The sequence below is a fragment of the Pezoporus flaviventris genome, unplaced genomic scaffold (assembly GCF_033815535.1).
Source record: "Pezoporus flaviventris isolate CSIRO_AGI_PZ_B2104156 unplaced genomic scaffold, CSIRO_AGI_Pfla_v1 ptg000054l, whole genome shotgun sequence".
Classification (NCBI taxonomy): domain Eukaryota; kingdom Metazoa; phylum Chordata; class Aves; order Psittaciformes; family Psittacidae; genus Pezoporus; species Pezoporus flaviventris.
Window position 1 is genome coordinate 5,200,197 of NW_026892602.1, and position 24,164 is coordinate 5,224,360.

Sequence of the window (24,164 nt, forward strand, 5' to 3'; positions counted from 1 at the left end):
TTTCTTGATTGTTTGATGTACATCTTGGCATTGTACTCTCCAACTTCAAAGAGTTTAATTGGGAAATTTTAAAAATTCAGTGGGTTCATTGTTGTTCATTTAAACTCCTCATGCTTTAAGTGGCTTTTACATTTCATAACTCTTTGCGGCATGTATGATTCAGGCTGATTCACCTTGATATTGACATCACAGAGTTCAATGACTTCTGTATGGTTTGTTTCACCACTTAAAAATAATATAGCATGGAGAATTGAGAGTGATCTTTGTCCTTTGGTTTGCTTAATATTGTGGGTTTATGTTTTTCTTATTTGTTCAGAACTATTTGTACTTTGGATTATTAATCTATAACTAAATGTTGCCCTCTGTGTTCATCCTGCTGACGATATTTGGAAGCAAACCAAAGGTATTTTCCTTAAAATTGTGCAAAGCATGTATGTCAGTGTTTAATGTGAGTTTCTTCTTCACTTACAATCATTTTGGAACTGTGTCAGAAGGGGGTAAAATTATCACAGAGAAGCATTAGTACCTATGCTAGTTCTGTCTTTTTATAGACAAAAGCCTCGGATACCTTGCACAAACAAAACCTTAAATGGGACGCTCCCTGTCTCAGCAGCAGTGCATCAAGCACAGAATACGTACTGTCACCAAACAATTACAGTTGGAAGTGAAGTATGGCTAGTAACTGCCTGAACTCATCGTGTAAATATCAACAAAAATTTGTAAGGAAATATCCTATATCACAAGGAAATTAACCCCAAAACACTGTGTTGTCTCCAGGCTGTCTTCATCCTTGCCTTCTCCAAGATCACTGAAAGAGGGCACTTCAGCCTGATCTCGCAGACTGTAGTACATTGGTGTTCAGCTGACTGCTGGTGACACTGGGTATAGGTGGGAAAGTCTTCCTTCGAGTGAGGGCTTCCAAGCCTTACTCAGAGGTATTGCTAGTCTAAATTGTGCATAATCAGGATCACAGTTTTCAGCCACTCTAGTAGTGCACAAGATTCCAAGCTTAGGAGTTGTTTGAAAGTTTGTACCATGTTAACCTAAAACGATAAGAATCAAGTATAATGCCATAAGGAAGCTTTTGTTTGGGTAAGAACTTCATATTTAGATGTTGTCTGCTGTTCTGACAAGTTGAACAAATGAAAGCAAAAAAATTTCTTACTGCAAATAGACTGAGTTCCTTAGCCTCATGCATGAGGACTGAAAAACTTCTCTTCTGCTGCTGTCACTGTAACCTGTGCCATTGTTTAAAGCAGCCTTAAAAGAGGGAATTATAAGGTGGTTATTTTTGTAGAGGTATAGATCTATATGATAAAATATATGAGATTCTTAATGAGCATGTAACAGTTTGATGCTAATCATATAATGTGTTTTCCTTTTCAACTATGGTACTGTGTGACAGATTGTATGAAGCAGAGCACCTCAGCTTCCTAAAAAATTAGTCTAGTTATGAACATCTGGAAGCACAAAATGCTGAAAAGTAGAGGCTGTGTGTAGAGTTTTCAAACAAATAATGGGAAGGAGAGACTGGGAGAGAAAACTCTTGCAAGTCTGTTTCATTTATTTGCAAGTGTGCTATGTTATTGGTAAACCTTTTAGCTCAAGCAAAATTTCAACTGACATCAAACAGAATTTTTCTGATAATCTTTAAAGGCATTCCATTGATTTCAAAGGAAAAGAGGAACTTCTGATTCTACAGTTCACATATCCACCTTGCAAATTAAATATAAATGAACATTATTCTATGCTAGTGTAAATGTTGGAGGTTCTTTATGAGTGGAGATTCTGCATGATCTTTTTCCTGAATGCTATCACTGTGAAAGAGTATGACAGCTGTGGAGCAAACCTGTTTAGTAAATCTTTCTGTCCATGTATTTATCTTTAAGTGTGCATGTAATAAATTTTAAAAACCATGTTCCAGTCACATCCTATCACAAATTTGAGTGGAACTGAAAAAAAATTACTGGCTCATGTTAAAGGTGGAGAATTTCATTATAGTTTCTAAATTATCAAAAAATGTTCTAAAATTTAAAAAGAATATGACAAATGTATAAAAGTTCTCATTAACACAAGAGATGTATAACAGAACAAGAAAAAATATGCCAGGGTTTCTGTTCCTCCCTTTCTTCATGATAAATGGTTCCTCTTTCATAGCTGCAGAATGCATAAGTAAAGTTTAGTTCTGAAACCCATCAAAGACAGATCAGTATTTTTAAGTACCCTGTGTTTGATGTCTAGCAAAATGTATACTTAAGCTAATGTTCACCAGTGTGCACAGATTAGGTCAAATCCCTTAATGATACAAAACATGATATAAATGGTTATTTTTATTTGTCACAGAACAAAGAAATTGCTCCAAAGGAAGGGGGGGGGGAGGGTCCATGTGAAAAGAGATGGTTTTAGTTAGTACTTTTTATCATGGAGTTTTCAATGCAAGTCTGCAAATTGCATCAGCCATCAATGAATTTATTAGAATCTATCTCATGAAGAATAGCTACTTTAGATCAACTTATGGCAGATTAATAATAAATTAATTACATGCATAAATAAGTGTGGACAAAGCCAAGATGGCTACATTACATTGCGATTATATATTCCAAGCTGACCCGGACAAAGCACATTTCCATCTACTGATAATTTTAATGAGCATTTGATTTTGGTTTTAAAGAAAATGCAACATAATTCCACTAGAAGAAATACACCAGATTTAAGCTGCATAAATATAGTTCAGAGTATGGCTTATCATGTAATAAAGCAATAAAAGGTGTGAAGATTAATCAATATGCCTCAAAAATACTACCAAATCACTTAAGATGGCAAATAGAAATAGATGCCATAAATTGCACTGAGAAGTAAGACTGCACAAACCTTTTTAGTTAATTTCCATTGAAACTGTTAATTTCTCATTATTTTATTAACAATGCAACAAGCTAATCGAAATGGAAGCTTGTACTGCTTCATAGACAAGGACTTCATAACGTGTTTAGAGCCCTTCAGTTCTGCTGTTGTTTCTATGTAAGACTCAGTACTGCAGGCAGCAATTATGTGTTGTTGGTTTTTGGCTAAAATTCCCACACATCTGGGATAAACAGATATTCTATTCGAACTTCCTCTGTTAACTTCACCAGTTTCCATGGAGTGACTCTCTATATGCTTGTTAAGTAAATGATTATTATAAGACTATGGAGACATGGTCGATCAAATTAACCCCTTTTGTCCAGCCTTCAAAATGGTTCCCTTCATTTGCCTAAATTCAGCGCTTTGGGAAATTTTTTCAAGCTTGAAGGGCTCTCTGGATTCATCACATTAGCAAACTGTAACCTGAGAAGAGGGTCTTTGGAGCAGCAGGACTTCTTTGGCCCCCAATTGTTTTGCTAATCAAGATTATTGCCACTATTGAGATGTGGAAAGATAGCCTAGCTGACAAAATTTGTCAGCTTCCCATGAAATAGTTCTGTCAGTTTAGTCAGGGTGCCAGCTAATATTAACATATAAATGAAGTCTCTCCCCCTCGCCCCTTAATAGATGCAGAGAAAATATAAACACACACACAAAAAACCCCTCTGTGCTTAAATCAAACAAGCTTCTTTTCTCAGCTCTAGCCCATGTCCCTGGAAATCCTGTGAGTGGTGAAGCTAAAAGGAAGGGGGAGGGAAATAGAATTTGCACAAAACTACTTTTAAGCCATAAAGCAGCAAAGCCCCACTCCCCTGCTGATAGCAACAGGAGATTGATTACGCCTGCAAAAGTACAAATGGTTGCCTGAATGCAAGTGGCAGACCTCCAAAGCAGTATGTTCTATGTGCTGGTTTTACATTTTATAGCAGAGGACTTGGATACAAAGTGGAAAAGTGGAACAGGGGGTATGAAAGAGTTATCTTTGCCCAGGGGTCAAACCTATGAGAACCGCCCCTGCTAGTTTTAGACTCTGACCACAGAAAGATAACAGGGGGAATCTGGCCTCTGCACTGCCATCGTCCCCTACCCTCTCTCTGCAGACTGAATCACCCAGCACCTGGGTTTTTTTTTTTTCCTTTCACTCTGTGTTCTCACAATCAGAATACATACTGTATTTTCCAGCTGACCTACAAGGTAATATAATCTGATGCGCTTTCACCCACTTACACAAATTTTGCATTATTTTGTCAAAGGCAAATGCTTTGCATCATTCTGGCGGCAACTCTTTCAAATCCCAGCTGTACTAGATCATAAAAAAGTAATTCAAACTTGCACTCATTTTAATTGTAAATGGATCTACTGAAGGTACTCTTAATCTTTTAGCCTGATTTAAATATAAATAAATTAATATGATATTTGTAATCTGCAAGTCAGCAATATTGGCCTTTTGGTACTAAATAAGCTCTTGAATGGCAACTGTGCAGCAGCTTTATGTAGTTAGTGTACGCATTAAAGATGACTCCTCGAACAAGTTCAATAGGCTTTGCAGAGCATAGCTTTAAATAGAAGAAATCCTTCAATCATGATTTGTTCTTGCTTTATGAGAAACAATCAGATTATTCCTTTGTGCTGCACTGTGACAATACTCTGAAGCATGAATGAAAACTAGAATATATGTTCCTTTAGTGGATTACATCAGCCTTCTTGTTCATTAGACTAACATGAAAAATAGATTTAATGTGTAAAATATCTGTCACTGAAGAGAATATTACGAAAATTACTTGGAAACAGTTTGTGGGAACTTCAGAGACAATGAGTTAATGACAAAACACGGTATTTGTTAAGTAGTTCAAAGCAGATTATTCCTGAAGAGCTCTAGGCGAGTAGCTAAACTGCCTACTTCACGACTTTCAGAAGTTGATTTACAGAGTTGATTTCAACTTCCCAAAAAATGTTATGTAAAATACTGCATTAGTTGCCCAGAATGTGGAGCTAAAGAAACATAATCCACACAGTACTATTGTAACCTGTGGTCCTGAATTTAATAGCACATGCAGTGTTAGTGCCCATACCTTTGTTCTCTCTTCACTTCATTCAACTTCACCCTTCAACATTCTGAGAAACTTAATTAAGATGTGTTAGACTTACTTTCTCAACTGAGAAAAATAACTGAGAGCTACCTCATATATAAATAAATATTAAGCATAGTTGGCAATAGAGCAGAGTTGTTGATAATAATAAATTCTTTAATGGTTAAAGTGACGGCCTGCTTAAAAGTTCAGATCTCAGAATCTTTGTGAGCTTCCTGGAATTCCCTTCTAGGTCAATAAAGTTTCACTGCACTGAATTTTTCTTCCTACTGTGCTCTGGCCCCAGTCCTGCAGGCTATGGGACAGGGAAAGGCTGAGGGATACCTTACTTACTACCCAATATGCAGTGTGTTGATGTTTTTCTACAGATGAATGAGTACTCTGCGCCCCAGGGAGTTTACAACCTGGAATAGCTTTTTGTTATCTGTTACAGTATTGGTTCATCAAAACAGACATATTCTTACTTCTGCGTTCATCCAGCTCTAGACCCTCTCACAACCTGGCTTCTGTTATAAACAGCAAATCTAAAACTTCATAGACACCTTTAAATAGCTAAAGGAGTAATACTGTCATTAAGAGGACAATACCAATACTAAACAGCTATCTTTCAGGTCCCTGTCCTCCAGAACTCTCATAAAGTCACCAGGTGAGTCAACGAGATACACTTGACCATGTGCATTAATACCTCAAGTATTAATACAATACCTGTGTGACTTTTTCTCACATTTGTTTCTGGTCACACTCACTTGTCTTACATCTACAGGACTTTCTGGGTATTTATTTCCACCGAGAAAGAGAAGTCTTGCCCAAAGGGAAGGGTATGTATCTTTCCTCTGCTGCAGCAATCACACAGTTTGCAGACTTGCCTTGGAAGGGGAGTGAGTGGTGCTCATAATGGAGTCGTTCATTACTCAGAGAACAGTTGCCTCACACTTCAGTGAACACAAACAAAACACCTGCTTAAACCCAGAAAAAACAGTAAGCAATGAGACTTGCTGTATGTTGGATGTTTTTTAGACTTTCTCTTTTTATCTTTTTTTTTTTTGAAACATTTTAACATATTTTTCTGCATTTGGGAAATTTTGAAAAATTGTGGGGGGTTGTTTATAGAAACATGGGGGTTTTCTCCTCTTTTTGCGGAACATGAAAAACCATTATTAATTTTTTGCTTTTCATCATTAGTAAAGATAAACATCCTTAAGTTTGCTTTGGACAAGCATCCTGCAAGTTTGGCTACCAAGGTTTTAGACCTGCTTCAAACTATATTGCGTTACCTGACTACAAGCAGCCCTTCATTCTTACCTATCCTTTGGTGAGATATTGGACAGATACTGAATACTGCCTGATTTGATATTTTTTTCTCATATGTTGTAGATACATGGGTGCATTTCTTGCTCAGAGTAACTGTAGAGTTTAATCCATGCTGAAGTGTGTAACTGAAGGGTGGGTTTACACTGAAGGGTGTAACTCCAGTGGCATAGCAAAGATACTTGTAAGAAAACTGAGATTTTTGCTCTCATTTTAAGGTATACTTTCCAGGGTATCAGGCTGGGATACAGAAATGACTTTTCAGGAATTGCAGAGAGATAAGTAACTCCACTGAAAAATAGCATATAACATTGATTAAAAGATAATGAACTTACATCTCAAGATCACCAATAACACATTAAACTCCTCACTTCTGAGATTTGTTTCACACAGATTGATTCTCATTTCTGAAAGATTTCCATCATTTTCATTAGGAGTGTCTAGCAGTGCAGGGAAGCTGTCCATATCAGTCAGACTCTGTAGTTCATGCCAATGGCTGTTGTCATATGATAGTTGTTATCATCTGGGTTTTACAATACAAATTTATTATGTGCACAAGTTCATAATAAGCCTGACTGACACCGTAGACCCCTAGACTGCCACCAACAATAATTGTAATTCTGTTAAGAAGTCGCAGAAGAGAGATTAAGGACTTAATGTTTAATTTTTAAATGAAATATTCTCTCACCATTATGGGTGGTCTCCTTCCCAAACATGGGTAGGACAGTATAGTAACACTACCCAATGGTATCGCCTATACTATAAAGAAATTGCCTTCAGTGTTCTCAACCATTTAATGTTCTAAGTTGAATAACTACATTGTGTATAAATTAATCAAAATAAGTTTAAACTTCCTTTTTTAATTTTAGTTTTGTCCCAAATTTTATTGGACTGACTAACTCTAAATAATAAGCATAACTGTTTTATTTAACCAAGGGAAACGAGTGGGAACAAGTTCAGACTGACAATGGCTCTCTGCTGGAACCCAGAGAAGCAAATGCAAGCAATGCAGTAAGGAAGATCAAACTTGTTACACTGCTGATATTCTAAGAGTTTGAACTCAGGCTCCCTGCTGACCTCAATTTTACAATGATAATCATTTCCTAAAATGTCTTCATTTTGTAAATGAAGCTGTACCTCCTTCTGAAGCAGGGGTTTGCAAAGATTAAATCATTTACATTTCAAAGTGTTCATTTTTTGCCAGTGTGAGAAATACTCAAGCAGGAAAATGAGTGCTCCTTTTAATTTTTAGAAAGATGAGGGAGCATTCATACTGACAATAATCACAGCCTATTACAGCAGCCTTACTTGCCCGCTACCACTTCAAAAGGATGAGCCTATCTTTTCCCCGCCCAGTCATGAATGCCCACTTAAATGAGTGATGTCTTATTAATACTAAGTCTCAGCCATTTCTGGATAAGTAGAACAATAGAGAGTCCAAAGCTTGAGTATCCCTTACAGGAATTAATGAGAATATGTTGCTGGTAATTTGGTCTTTTGGAGATTACATTTAAATTAAAAGGTTCTTGTGTTGGGTTTAATGGCATGACCAGTTTCGCCACTATTTGAAATCCAGATACTGCATTTTTGTCCTTTCCACCTGTATAATTTCATTGACTTTATTAAGGTTGCCTTGGGGGTTGGACACCATTTAAAGAAACGAAAAAAGAAAAAAAAAGAAACTGACAAAAAAATTGGGGTTGATTTCAAAAAATAACCCTTAAAAACTGCAGATATTCAAGGTCTCTTAAACACTTGAGCATAATGTTTTTTTCAGAGTCAGAACATAATATTACAGAAACAATGAAATGCACATATTTGGGATATGTTACATTGACATTTCTGCATAAGACATAGAACATTAATTTTCAGAGAATTCTCACTCTGTAGTTGTGTGCTATTCCCTTTTGAAGAATACCTTAACCAGGAAGAGGTGACAGTGGTTGTGCAAATATGCAGGCCTTTATTTTGGTTTCTCATCCTTCTTTCCATTAAAGGTTTAGCTCCTGGCATGTCTGGTTTTATTCTTAACTTTAATTTTTACGTTTTATTATTGATATTGAAATTGATCTTGATGTTTTTAAATAAAGACATAAAAAGCAATCATGAGAGCAAGGTTATATAAAGGAGTTAACATTGCTTATATTGTTCTGTATGTTATTAATTACATCAGGGAAATACAACCTACAGCTTTTCTGTTATTCTTTTCTTGTAGTTACAAAAATGCTGCATGTAATACATTTTCCCATCTGAAGCCAAAGCAATGATGATCCAGATAGGATTACAAATATAAAACAGTGTGCATTAAGCTAGCTACTTTAATTTTTTTCTGATAGAAATGTGCACTGCATTTTCGAGGCACCTTTGAGAAGGTGTGAATCTACTATTTATAAGCATGTCAGACATAATTCTGAGGGAAAGTATAGGTAGTTCAACTGTGTTCTCATTGGGTAGGGGTGATTAAAATTCAGAAAAAATCTAGATCACTATAAAAATAGGTAAATTATAAGCCTACAATTTTTTTAAATGGTCTTGGTATGTTATTTCTGATGTAACTCAAAGCCATATGATAATTTTCCTTTGTTTCATTTATCTTCTGTCATGGTGGTTTTGTTAAATTTGTTGCAGAACTCCTATAAATCTTAAAAGATCTTCTTAAACCAGTACAGGTCTGTAAGAAAAGCAAATATGGTTGTGCCAAGAGTAGTTGAAAAACAAAAATTAATGGAGGACTCCTCTTATAGAATACCAGGCCAGAGACAAGATTTTCTGTTCCAGCCAGGAAAGATTTAGGTTTGCACTTGGAAGTAGAAGAACAGGTTCCAAAGCAAGCATACAAAATGTTGAATAATGCCCCAATGAACCCACCCTTAGGCATTAGTTCAACATTTGTGTGATTTCTTTGGAAACTGATAAAATGCCATTTTGAGAAATGGTGTGATTGTATTAGGAGTTCAGAAGGTGGAGGAAGGCTACGTCCACACGTTAGTATCATGACAGCAGTGACACTGAATTTTTAACTCTTCCCTTGTCTGCAAAGATAAATAAAAATAGTTCGGAAAATTCATACTACAAATGATCTTTTCTACAATTCCTCCTGCATTTATCACTCAAACAGAGTTTCTGGGTAATTAGTATTGTTTCTTGTCCTCTGTTCACCAGACTGACAAGATCTTTTGATTTTATGGTCAATCTTTGCTGACATCTGTGGGACATTCAAAATAGTACTAGTTGAGTGCTTACAAGATATATACACCTTGATTCTCATAGGAGCTCTAAGACTTGTAGCTCTTAAGGAATTAGAGGCCATCCAGATACTTTATTATGACTCTTGCCTGGGCCCCAGTGGTAGTTTTTGTTAAGTCAGTTAACCATTGACTACTCTGTACCTACTCGTGATGCAAAAGGTTTGCACTTATTGCTCTTGACAGAGGCAATAATATCTTTTACCATTCTGACACATAAAATATGATTACTCCATAATCAGAATAATATTTCATGACTTGGAGTCTTAAATGGCTTCTCTTTGCGATGTAGTAGCTTTTAAAAGGAAGGTGATCCAGAAAAATGACAAAGAGATGTAAAAAGAGGGCATGAGTGGGGAGACCAGTTTAGTTTATGCCAAAGGCTGGCAGTCACCAAGACTAGGCACTGGAAAGCTGGAGATATGTGAAACTGCTGCCAGCCAGAGCCTCCCTAAGGAGTGGCTGGCTTGATGAGGGCAACTCTTGTTTAGGGGCTAGTGACTTCTTGTTGCTGAGAAAGGTGGCAACAAGCCCAGTGAAAGCCCTTTCTGTCCTTTGCTCCCAACAGGGGACTTAGTAGTGGCTTGTCATGTGACTTACCATAATCCAGGCAAAATCCCCATAGGAAATTAAAATAGATTTTGCTACCATATGCGTTTCTTAGAAAGTGATGCTCCAGATTACTGGTACCAATTCATTCTTTTATTTAATGTTTTAGTCAGATTTCAATGCTTATTTTTCTTGGCGATTGTTTTTGTCATTTAATCAATTCTTATTTCTCAGTATTAGCACTCCTTTAAATAATTCTGGTAGTGTATACTCTATATAAAAAAAGATAGTGTTTCTAAATAATAATGTCTATGAGTAGCCAGTTCTTCTTAATGTAAATTCCAATGTATAATAATAATCAGGAATCTCCAATGTATGGGTTTACCATTATTAAAAGTATTACCACACATAATTAAACCTCAGAGATAAATTAGATCCCTTTTGAACTGTCATCACAGTAGTCTATCATCATTATTTTATGTCATTATAGTCCTAGTTAGTCTTTTATTTGTAATTTAAAAAAAAATATTATTATTATTCAGTTTTAAGGTACTTGAATGTAATAGACCTAATCATACCAGCAAATCAATCTAAATTGTTAATCTGTAGCTCTCTTAAGGTTTTCTGCTTTTTTTCACTGTTTGGATATTCTGTAAGGGTGTAGTGCAATACATTGTCCCAAAGATCACTGATTTTAGCTGAGCATGACAGATAAATGGCAGGCAGTCACACAGTTATTCATGCTCAGTTGTAGTTCTACACTAGGGTATTTCTCTTAAATTCAGTGCAACATTCCAGGAAGTAAGGGACTGTGCAGCACACTTTAACAGATAATTTGCTTTAGCTACCTTTTCTCATGACAAATCTGTTTTTTAGAACAATATTAAGAATCATTTGAGAAAAATGTCTTTCATCTCATTAGATGAAAAATCATCTAATTAAAACCCAGAAACATTCATAAAGTCCTTCTAGTTTCCTTAAAAATAATTTTTTATAAAAAATAAATAAAATAAAAAATACGCAATTGCATCCAGATTACAGTGATTGGTCTAAGTGAGAGAGCTGCCTCTGCTGTAAAATACAGAATGTTAGGATTATTCTCTTCTATGTGAAAGCCCATTTTGAATCTCTATTCCAGTAAACATTTGTACAATAATTCTGCACTATCTTTACATAATCTTAGAAATTGCAAATTAAAACCTTAGTAAGAGAAGTTGACCAAATTGATACAGAAGTTATCTAGGAGGTGGCTAGACTATTCACCTGGGATCTGCAAGCGGAAGAATGCTGCTACATGCATCCGGTTAGCCCAGATTAGATGCCTACTTTTTCATCAAAACCTTAAACTTTTCCCTTTTCTTCTTGTGTAAGTGTAAGAGCAGAACTGGTTGGATGTGACGCCCTGGGCATAAAAAGTATATGGCGTTCAATTCTGCTTTTTAAAGAGTATATTTTTAAAGAGTAAAGGTACTGTAAGTATCTTCAAGAGTTGTTTCATTTGTGTAATTTTAAGAGATGAAGTACCCTTATCTTGATATATAATATCATTACTATGCATATATATAAAACAGGAGGTATTGCTTTTTCTTGGGTGTGAGCACTGTGGATCCAATCTAGATTTCTTAACAGAATATTTCGTTAATGAAAATGCTTCTAGTCAAACTTAAAGTCAAGTTTGTACATGTTTTCATTACTGTAACTCTCAAAATGCTTCATGGTTCTCCAGGCTCTTTCCTGATGATATTGGAAATAGTATGGTCCCCCAAAATGTATTTTTAGCATCTTCTGAATAACTATGAAACACTGAAATATTTTCTGTTGATTTAGATTTTGTATCTCATAGGTCCTGACCCTTCATCAGAAACTTTTAATAGGCAAATGTCTGTGAGTGGTGTTTTTTTAAACAAAATATTAATGAAATGTATGTAGTCTAGAATGAAGTATACTGTTGCCAGATTCAGTAGGAATTGATGTAGGCCCACCTCCCTGAGATAAATTTTTTTCATAACTGATTTCATTTCCCTTGATGAAGAAAGAAATGAAATATACTTTCAGTTGCCATCTGATAGTGAGCCATCTTCTGGATCACACTGCCAGTTTGGTTGTGGGGCACTTAGTCCAGGTGGAATTTCTCCAACTTGCTGGAGTTAAATTGTTGCCAGGATTGTGTCCTGCATATAAATAGAGGGAAAAGGTCTGGCTGGCGACTTGATTCTCAAAAAGGTTTTTTTCTTTTTAAACAAATGGCATTTCTGAGAAATTAAGCAAAATGTTTCAAGATAAAAGAATGTTAAATATAGCTAGAAATAGGAGAGCCGTATGTAAAGTATATCAGCATTGAAACCATGCACTTAACCTTGGGACTCAACAAGATTTCACGTTTTAAATAAAAATTTAACTTCCTGAAAAGATAAAGTTCATTCATCTTGAGCATAGCCTAGAAAGAAAAGAAGGAAAATATAATCCGTGGAGAAGCCTTTCACTAAGATAAGCGTCTTTGACATAAGAAAAAAAAAAAAGGAATATAACACATAAAATTAAGATGGGCCATATCCCTTCATAAAGAACTCTGCTGTTACATTTGTACATCAAAGTAGGAGTGAGGTTATTTTCTGAATGGGTTTTTTGGCTAACAAGTACATTATCTTCCATAACCATTGCCAGAAACGTAAAATTTTAGTTCAGTGGGAAAGAAATTCACCATTTTAGCACTGCTATTTGAAACATTATACAGAGCACAGCCTGCTCTAAGTTCAGTGCAAACGTTACATAAATACACCCACTAGAAACCAGGTTCACTAGAAGGAGTTTATTTGGTTGCTTCTAAATGATAGTGATAAATGTCAACATTTGTGTGTAACACAGTATACATGTGTTTGTGCGACAGTCATCTATGTTCAATTGAATTGATTTTATTTCTTACACAAACTGAGCTTTCATCCTGGAATAAGTTTTCCAGTAATGTAAGGCCAGATCAGGAAATGTGTAAACTGGATCAGTGCCCAAAACCCTAAGTTATACATCTATTCTTGGAAAAACATGAGGACATATTGTCTTAAAAAGAAAGGCATAAATTACAGAACACAAGTTCATTTGAAGTTGCATATTGAGCTACACTATACAAATGCTCATTATGGTACTAACTGTAGCATGTAGGTTCTTTTTTGAAGATAGCTACCTAAATATTCATACACAAACATAATTAAATTTCACTTAGTTATCTGAGCATACGGGCATATTTATTTTATTATGAAGTTAGCTTTATGGTGCTAATAATTTGTAGCTTTCTGTAGCAATGTATTTTTATATTAATGTATAGGCAAAAATTGGAACGTGAAATAAAGTGAAATTCTTTTAATTTGATTTCAAACACATTGAAATGAAGTATGATACACAACCTGATAATTTTCTAAATAAAAATTACTCAAATTGTCAGATGAAAATCCATGAAAAAAGTTTCAATTTACCGAATGAGTGTTGTCTAGAACATTAAGTAGACTGCCTTGACTACATTAACGTACATTACAGAATATATGAGAATCTGTTTGAATGGTAAACATTACTGTTGCTCCTTTTGTACTTTGTCATCATTGTACTTTGTCAGGCTGGCATTTACATTTTTTCTACAAGTTAAAAATATAATGCAAAAATAGAAAGTGAGAGAATATGTAACATAATACTCAACTAGGTGACAAAATAATGATTGATAAACTAATGACAATTCTGCAGAACCACCAAAACTTTAACACTGTATATCAGAAGAAAATCATCCAAGCCAAACCTAGAGCATCAAGAACCTGGTCACACTCTTTCTTGCAGGAGCTTTCCCCTCTGTGTTCAGACATAGCAGACAGTTTGCCAGGACACCTAAAATGTGATAGTAACAAATACAAACTACCAATAATTTTTTTCAAACTGTTAGTGCTTATTCAAACTCAGGATCTGCTTCTTCATATGAGCAAAACAGACAAAAGTTTTCAGATGAAGCTTTACACTTGTAAACAGGATTATATGTTGCTTCCAATATGGCCTCTGTGTGGAGCAAGAACCTCATGGTGCTGTGTCTCAGGCCCTGTGTTCCCATGAATCCTGTTGGGTCCATTTGGATTCTGGAAGAGCTTGTTTCTGTCACGTACCCTTGCAAACCTCTTAGCTTTTCTGCATCTCTGAAGACCCTTCAGGGCCACTGGAATATAGTAGCCATAAAGCCATTAACTTCTCTAGGGATTTTACTGAATTTCATGAAGATCTCAATAAACAGTGTCATGGGTCTCAGTAGGTTGGCAGAATAGAGTGTTCCATATTCAGTGAAGACTTTTTGTGTTCCAGAGGTGCCAGTTCCTGTCATTTTGGACTGTTGACATGCATAAATGCTTTCCAGGTCAAAGTCTAACACATCTTGTTGACTATATCTGAACTTAGTAACAGGTGCCACCCTGACGTACCTTGTACCTGTTGACCATCCAGGCTGTAATAGCACCACAGCAATCCCTGCTCAAATGCTTAGGTCACCTTCTAGTGGGAACATCAAACACATGTGTAGTCAGCTTCAGAGGCTAAGAAATGCTTTTAGTTTCTACACTTTAGACCTGATCAAGCAAACCCTGTTGAATTTACATTGCTTGTTTGAAAGAACAACCAAGCTGTCAACATGTTAACTGTACCTGCATACAAGTTAGTCTGACGTCCTTTTAGAAATCAACTTTACCTTTTCCCTTTTGCACTGAGAATTTCATAAACCCTTGTAAAACTGTAGTTATAGTGGGGAAAGTGTGTACTGTGCCATGGACAACAGCCTCTGAGAAACAAGGAAAATTTAAGGAATTAAGGGTATAACAGTCACCAATAAAACCTGCCCTGATACTTAGTATCAAAAATACATTTTGGAATCCTGTTCATTATATGCACTAAAAGAAGGGAGCACATATTTGATTTTCTTATTAAGAGCAAAAGTGATATTTTTCAATAATATATTAAGCCATTTGTTAAACTGTTGGGGAATCACTCTCTGAATAAATGCAACATGTTTACATGATGAATGCTTTCTCTAGAGGTTACCCTACATTCTGATCATTGACTTTAACTCTGTTTAACTACTTTGACAAGAGTCTTGCCTGAAGTAACATTTTTAATTAACATTCTTGTTTGTTTATGTCTCGAGATTGAGGGGGAAAATAACTAAAAGCTTTGGAACAGCTATTGAGTCTGCACTTGCTCTAAGCTGGAAGAAAATAATTTTTAGTATATGTTTAAAATTATATAACACGTTTCAGATGTTGGTTCAGATTACTGTTAAAATGGCACTCAAATCTGGGAGTGTTTCTTGCTGGTTTTATCCTTTTAAAAATTTCCACTGTGCTTTTTTTCATCTTTAATTAAATTTCAATTCATTTTATAAAACTAATTAAAGTATTTAAAACAAGAAATTCTATCCATTTGCAAAACTGCAATAAATTGTAACATTTTCACAAAGAAAAAAGCTTTTTTAGAAGTTTTGCAAAATCTTTATCCTGTATTTGTAAGACACTGAAGGGAAAATCATCAGCTGGTATAAGTCACTGTCATTCACTGGAGTCATAAGAGCAATTTTGATTTACAACAGTTTAGAATTTGACCAATAATCTAATTAATATAATCAAAACCATGTACAGACACCAGAATAAACAATACCAAACAGTAAGGCAAGTAAGCTATCTTACAATGAAAATAAAATGAATGTCCCAGGCTTCTTAAATCACTGTTTCATTACATAGCTTTGCTTTCTATCAGCTTTGATCTCCTTCATTTCATTAGAGCAAACTTCTCATTAAAGGCATGAATTTCTTCCTATGAAATTGATCTCACATTCAGCGCTGATATCTAGTGACTTTTTCCAGTTTCAGCTTTAGTCTTTTTATACAGCACTTCAAAAAAAAAAAAAAAATCCAGAAATTATTACATCATAAGTAGAGGAACATATGGCACATCCAAAAGTGAGTACATGATAAATATGTTTCTAATAAATACTTTTGTGCTGAGTAAATTACAGAAGGGAGAAGATAATAAACTACCATCCTGCCATTATTTCCTTTTCTTAGCATGGTAGCAGTTACTAAATTAATTTAATCATAGCCAAGCAGTTGAGGTGCAGTAGCACTTCTTATTACACTGGCCATTATCATCTCACTCTTACCTTGGGCTTTCCTCATCTGTTTTGTATCCACCATATCTCTCAGATGCATATCTTGCAAGCATTCTTATTTTATATAAAAAATGGGTGTATTTTACATGTCCCAGCTGGGCCTTGATGTATGATTCTGGCCTTCAAGTTTTGTCAGAAATAAACACTGATTGCAATAATTTCAGAGCAATGGACAAAACTCAGAATAGCCTCAGGATGGAGGCAACTGTGCAAAAATTTTACTTTGCTTAGCTTGCACCTAATCAGAGATGCATAAAGAAACAGAGGCGATAGATAGATAAAAAAGCATGCCCACAACATGCCGATTTTAGCAATTGTTGTACCCAAAGTTAATTCCACAGTATCAGTGCATGGTTTTTTGTTGTTTTGGGGTGTTGGTTTTGGTGGTTTTTTTGTTTTTTTTTTCTTTTGTGAAGTTATGCCAGCTTGTTTGTGGTATTCACATGTCTTGAGTATTTGGACAAATCAGGACAGTTTCAGTGGGCTTCCTTATCTGTCATAAAAGTAGTGAAAGGCCTACATTTTGGCATCTCACAAACTCTGTTTAGGAGTGGCTTCTTATATCTGCGGGCTGGACAAGTGTGGCTTCTGCAAATTCACCATCTCATTGCAGCTTTCTAATTAAAGATCAGCTGCAGGAAACAGTAAATTTGAAAGAGTGATGACAATATTAAAACTTCCTAAGGAAGAATAAGACTATTGAAGATAAGGAGGCAAATATCCTATTAGAATAAACAGAGCTAAATGCTCTATGGTGACTCTAAGGCACTGTGCAATTATTCACAGTGGGCTATAGATGAGAATATGAAAAAGATGAGTGTTATAACATCAAGGGGTATGAATGACAAACAGATGCTAAACAGACAAATGAGCTATGGCTGAAGGAGGCCAGTGCTGTTGTATGCCGAGGGAAGAGAGAGAAAAGGAAGAGGTGGATAAAAAAAATATAGCCCCAGAGAAAACTGAAAACCATGCTGAGAAGTAGTCTGGAGAAGATCACAGGAAACAGCTTATGGAATTAAAAACATTTGGGAAATTACAGCACTTAAGAGGAATTAAATATAAGAAAGTAATGGTCATCTATGAAAACAAACTTCAGAAGGGAAGGGACTGCAGCACAGAACCTGGAGAAGAGCTAGAAAATCAGTAGATATGATCTCAGCATGAATAAAGAGAGACATGCTAAGGACCCGATGCAACATATTAGTCTTCTAGGAAGACCTTTTATGGACAGTTAGAAGTAGACTTCGGCAACAGAAAGCAAAGAAATGTCTGAGAGAGGGAGATATCTGACTGAAGTGATGGTCTTACATCAGTCCCATCATGACTGGAAAGAATGTATATCAGATGTAAATAGCATCTAAATTTAAAAGTGGATATAATATGTTTTTCACTGATACTCCTCACTGCTACTTTGTAAAAGTTGCTGAGATTATATAACCAAATATTAGCATAATTTGCAAAGTAATGTAAAATTACATTGGAAGCAAAATAGTGTAAATATACTTTTTATTTTCCTAATGAATCAACTATATTTATAGTATTATTTTCAGACTTTGATTATTGATGTAAGCCAGTGGAAATATTTGTCAAGTATTCAGATTTAAGAAATGGATACAAATATAGACAAGAAAATGAGTCCATAATGAGAACAGATGTGAAAGACAAAAGATACTATCATGGTTGAGACAAAAATCATATATGGCTTAATCCTGTGGCCATTTACTGTATGTATTTAAAGTCTAATTTTTAGAAATATTGTTGCAGTTGTTCTGCTCAGCAGTGCAACATGTGGCTGATTTAGGAGCTGCATACTTAATGCTTACCTCCTTGCTTATGTCAGTCAGGAGTCTTTTTCTGTGTGCTTGCCAAGTCATCTTTGTACCTAAAATGACATGAAGTTGCCTGGGACAGCAAATTTCAAATTGTTTCCTTTGTACAAATATTTCTGAGGTACAGACTGTAGGAATTAAATACTAAAATCTCATTGAATTGGACAGGAATTAGGCACCTTGGTACCTTTGTACCTCTTGGCCTAGCCCAGAAGTTCACGAACAGGGACTGAGTCAGTCCCTGTTTAATACAGTGCATCCTACCACCAGTGATATGGTAACCAAATTTTAATACCCAGTTTACCTGAATAGAACCTGTTTGTTAATTTGTTAAAAGATATGTGAAACATAATCCCAAAGCTGGTTAGAAAAAAGTAAAGTAGCCTCAGCAGAAGAAAATTTTGCCTCCCAGTTTTCTCAGCTGGTGGGAAAGTAGGTTGAAATCACTTCAGGAGTGGGCTCCAGCCTCTTCATATGCAGAGCCAAAGGCTATTCTAAATTCCACATGGCAATGATAAGGGCAAAGCAAGCTAAGCTTACCTGGCATAACAGAAGTCTCGAGGCAGAGACACAAAGTAATATTTCTTCAGAATCTACTTTAGCAGAAGTTTAGTAAGTGTGCAGCTGGACTGACAAAAGGAAACAAACCAGCAACATTTCTCAAAAAATTGAAGGTAAGACGTGCACACTTATCAGACAGTGTTTATATTCTCTTCCTTTATTTTTCCCTGACCACTTTCCCAACTTATAAGGGTACTCAGCTCTGTCCTAATTGTCCTTCAGAGTTCTGGTAGCAGGGCTATTCAAAGGAGAAGTATAACTGCTTTCTTTAGATGTTCAGCCAGCTTTAGTACAGCTGGAGTCCTGACAGAGCAATATCTGCCTGCCCTAAGGAAGGTGAAGGTTGTTTTACTCCCAGCAGAACATGCTGTTCCACCTTATGCTTCTTCATTATTTTTCTTAAACTGTTACTACATGCAACTTTTTTTTTCTGGGAATTACAGTACTTTTGCCCTCTTAATTCAGAAATCTGAAATGAAAATAACTTAGGCTTTAGGATTTCTACTAGTCATGCTGAGCTTGTGTTCTTTCTCATTCTTAAAGATGTCCTCAAATCAACAATACTTAAATACTCTATGTTTCAGATTTGGAAGACCTAAAATTATCTTGACCTAGAGATCTAGAACTGTGAACACTCTTATCTCTAGTTAACCTGCAAAAAGATCAGATATTTCTAAACAGAGAATACAAAACTACATAAGCCAGCAACACAACAAATATTACACATTAATTGCATCAGCATAATAAAATGCCATTTTGTTCCTGCGTAGCCTTTTCCCTTCTGAGTGCCTCAAGATGTACTCCAGATTTCCATGAAATCTGCAGCTTAATTCTGTATTGATAATATTGAAAATATTGTTTTTACACATTGCACAGGAAGGTTCACATGTTCTAAACGCTTAAGTGTTGTTAAGTAGAACAGAGGTAAAGAATAAGAATTTCTAAGCCTTTTGAACGAAGCTTGTTTTGATAACTGCATCTACTTATGATACTGTTCTGTATGGGTTTAATATTATTGAAATACTCCATGGTGATGGACATGTTACAACAGTGTTTCTAAAAGTAATTGTTGTCATTGTGGTACATTAAAATACAGCTAATGCAATATCTACCCCATAAAGTCTGGGGTTCATGAGTCTACAAAGTAATTATTAAGATAATAATATAAACTTTAGCTTTGATAAATTTTGTTCCATAAAATCAGGTTTTGAAGTAGAAATTTACTAGATTCATCATATAAGTATCTGTCACGCAAAAGTATATTTTCTCTGTCTTTCAGAATTGGCCACAGGTGCCTTTTCTTATCTCTTATGGTTTCCAACACTACGTAAATTCATAGCTCAGAGGAATGGTGTAATCTCCTAATAAGTTGCATGATGTATTGTGGCAGTTTTATCACATCTTAGTTCGAGAGAGGATTTTGTTACTTTTCACAAATATTGTTTTTTTCGACATCATCATAAAACCTCATTCAAATAACATTAAATATCTTTCTTAAAGCTTACCCAGGCACCAGAACTGAGGGGATATGGATACAATGCAATCCTTAGCTCACCCCTATTGTGCAGGAACAGAACAGGAGCTTCAGAGGTGCTGGGGGTCCTGCATATCTCATATGTGCTGCAACAATGAAACAAATTATCAACTGGGCTTAAGGCTCAACTCTGAATTCTTGCCTTTGTAAGTTTGTGTCTCACACATGGAGAGCACTGATTTTGCAGGGTACACAGAGATGCATCCTCTCTGTCTGTGAACAGGATCAGATGGATTATTTTTGAAGTTTGATATCAAGACAGGGATACCTCCTTGTTTGATCTGGCATTTCTGTGAAGTCTGCACAAGGAGGTTGAGTAATATTAAGGTTTTTATACATGTATTAATTAATTTAATAAAGTATTTATACTTATAAAAATGTAATTGTTAATCTCACCCAACACAATGCTGTTCTGTTCTGCTTTAAAATATGCTAGTATAGAAAATGCAGTGATGATTATGCAGAATTTAAACCCATCCCAGTTTTAAGATGTACTGAAGAAATTATATTAAGGTCAAATGTGGATATTCAAAGTTACTTCACAGAGGAAGTCTGAAGTAGTAGCCAGTTTTGTAAAATGTTTCAAATGTACTGAATTGGCTGGTAAAAGAAATTATATCATCTGACAGAAGATGTATGAATTTTCACAGCCACAACACTGCAGTCCCACAAGGAGTACAGAGCCAGGTTACATTAGCTGCCATTGAGCTGAATCTGCTTTTGGATAACCTCCATGTGTTTACTCCAAGAGGAAAATACTGTTCAGTGTAACAAGCTAAGCCTTTAGTTGTTCAGAAAATAAATGCTGTATTAAGTTTAATTACTTTAGCCACCTACTGATGATCTGAAAAAAAAATCTTTTAACAAACCAAGTATTCCTTACTAGGCTGTTGTTTGGCTGTGCAATCTTTCACTGTACAGCCATATGGAAGTACTGCGATCAGAGTTTAGATCCTTCATTCTTTAGGCAGGTAATGAAACATAGGAGCAATTTCTTTTACCCTCCCACCTTAAATATTGATTTGGTGACATTATCAGATTTATAAACATGAGCTGAATCTGTCTCTGCCAATACAGAGAAGTGAGCAGAAGGAGAAGATAACATTGCAAATAAAAGAGGCCAAAAATTACAACCAACTCCTGCTTTGACTGAAGTGGCACAAATGGCAGACTTTCAACAAAATGAATAGTTGCAAATCACTGACAGTAAAGCCTAATAAAATGTTTTTTTCTATTTATAAGATTGTTTACAGTTCATGATTGTATTCTGTAAAGCAAACTTGAAAAAATCCTTAGAATATAAAAATATTTTATAAGAATGGCACACTTTTTGGACTACTGTGAAGGAAAACACATGTATGTTCACGGTATATTTAAAAGAACGTCATACAGAAACATGCATGTTAGCATAAGCATCAACAATTAGATGTTCTTGTAAAAGTCAGAGGAATTCTAATCCGTGATTTACAGTTCTAAGACTTTCAAATACAAGTTTCTTAAAGGGTAAAAAAATTGAATGGATACCTTAACCCCTCTTCTTCCTGAAGCAGAAAGATTGAGCATTGTGGGTTTTGTTATGAAGTCGATCCTTGAAATATAGTAAATGTGAACTTAAAGATACCATAACAGTTCCCCTAAGAAATAGGTGCAGGATACCAGCTTATAACTTTAGGGTATGCTTTGCCTCCTTTTTACCATTCTTTTAGTGTGCTTTATGACACGTATATAGAACCCACATGGAACCTTTCACAATGTAAGGTTTGCACAATGGGATATTATTAACTGAAAACATGCCTTTTTAAAAATTTTTTAGTATAACTATTGCATTTCAGAAATACAGAAGGAAGCTCTCTTAGATTTGTTATAATTGCAGCTACATGGCAACATTTTCTCAATTTCTTGATAGGGTTCTGCTTTTTTCTTTTTTTCTAGTGAGTGAAACAAAATTGTTGGCCTGTTCACAGAAAAAAAAAAAAAAGAAAAAAAGAAATCTTTGGTCTCAAGGCTTTTTGTATTCAATTGGGAGGTTGGACTGTGCTCCAACAAACAGAATTATTCAGCAAGTCATTGCCTTCAAGAAGCAATGTGTAACACCTTGTTTTGTTCCTTAGTTCAAAAGGCACTGTCACTGTTGTACACCAGGGTTTTTTTTTTAAAAAAAAAGACTATAATTCATATGCAAACTAAGTGGGGATTCATGATTTCGTAATAAAATGTTGAAACGCTTTGATCATGAGCTGGAAAGTGGTGTGAAACAGTGCTTCAGAAACAGACAGATATTTGTGTAATCAGCCTTTATGTATTGCCAGTTCAGAATAATAATATATAAAACACCCCAACTTACCTCATCTGCCTGGTACAGCCAAGGCATAAATAAGAGAGAACAATGGAATTACTATTACTCACTCACTGAGTCCCAACTACATCACTGTATTCTTTATAATTGCTGGCAAGAAGATTAATGTTTTGTTAAATATCAGAGTAAGGTCACAAGGGGGCTTGCAGGGCTGTCTAAACATCTAGGCTTTAAACTTCCTTCCTTCCTTCCTTCTTTCCTTTTTTCCTTTTTTTTTTACTTTTTTAATTTTAATTTAGTTAATAGGAATTTGTAGCATTTCCTTTAATTATGGTGACTTTTACATTTTTGCATTTGAAAGGCAGCTTCTATTTTTGACAATGCAAAAAAATAAACAAGGGCAGCAATTGTTGCATGGTTGACAAAGCTTAATCACCATATGATAGGAAGATGGTAGTTCTTTTGTGTGTTAGAAATAGACTCAAGTTCCATTTTTTCTGTCATATCTCTGTTCTTTCATGCCTGTTAGTTCTGTATTCAAATTAGGATTTTTTTTCATCGTATTAATGTTATCCTAAGTAACGATGTATTTGGTTTTAAAACAATTTTTAGAAATGTCTGTTAACTTATAGCTCATGATCCACCAACGCAATAAAAGTTCAGGAGAAAGACTCATAGTTTTGTTGAATGAGATTTATACCTTAGGTATGTGCCACCAGACTGAGTCAACTAGCTCCAGTCTCAGAAAACAAATACTTACATTTCTCCTTTGTATAGATAAAACCTTGCAGTTATCAGCCTTTCCCATCATTTGTGGCCTAACTCAGCTATGCAAATAGTCTAAGAAATATTCCATCACAAATTAACTGATTTTTTTTTTTTTTTTGGTGGGGGGTGAAACTGAAACATCTATCAGATGATAGATTCTGTCAGATGCATATGGTGGAAAAGCTTTGCTTGGGAATGAGTGTTAACATAGGAGATTTCTGGTGAAAGAGCAAGAAAATAATGTAGTCATCTTAATTTTTGCTTAGGTTATTGCCAGTTATTTGCAAATTGCAAATATCTTCCTTATTTGACTAACACTATCCTTCACATTATCCAGGAGCAGTCTGGGCAGAAGCAACCAGTCTCTTACACAAGAATGATAAATGTGGTTTACTGATCTCTCTATGTCCTAACTTTTTAGATCTATGATCTATGCAGTGTATCTTTACTTTGCAGAAGGATTCTCTGCAGCAGGTACTTTTAGCCCTGGAGGTGTTTGGCACCAACATGGCAACTGCTAGCTCAGACCTGGGGGAACATTACATGCTCCCTCTTCCCTTCTTGTAGCACTCAGTAAGATCTCTGAGCCATCACTTCTGGGAACAGAGTGAGGTATTAATGGGATCAATAAAGCAGATAAAGCTTTGTATTAAATATGTATTTCTTGGTATCATTTGCACACCAAATCACCCTTCAGTAAAGAATCGTGAGGGCTCCTTAACAAAATGGCATCATTAGGAATCTGTTAGTGCCTTTTAGAGGAATAGGTCTTTTCTTGATGAGGGGTAACTTTATGTCGTGCTACTGACTTTTATGAGTGGTATCTTCAGTTATCTAATATTAAACAAAAATAAGGACTTCAAAGACAATATATAGACAGCAGTGGTGAAAGTCATATA

General features: G+C 35.4%; 1 long non-coding RNA gene across 1 annotated transcript in view; it reads left to right on the forward strand.

The window, feature by feature from the left end:
- The first annotated feature begins 3,826 nt into the window (after window positions 1-3,826).
- LOC133277215 (uncharacterized) overlaps window positions 3,827-24,164 on the forward strand; it is a 30,710-nt gene continuing 10,372 nt past the window's right edge. Inside the window, exon 1 of the long non-coding RNA XR_009746123.1 lies at window positions 3,827-4,095. This is a non-coding gene — a long non-coding RNA (uncharacterized LOC133277215). The remainder of the gene's footprint in view (window positions 4,096-24,164) is intronic.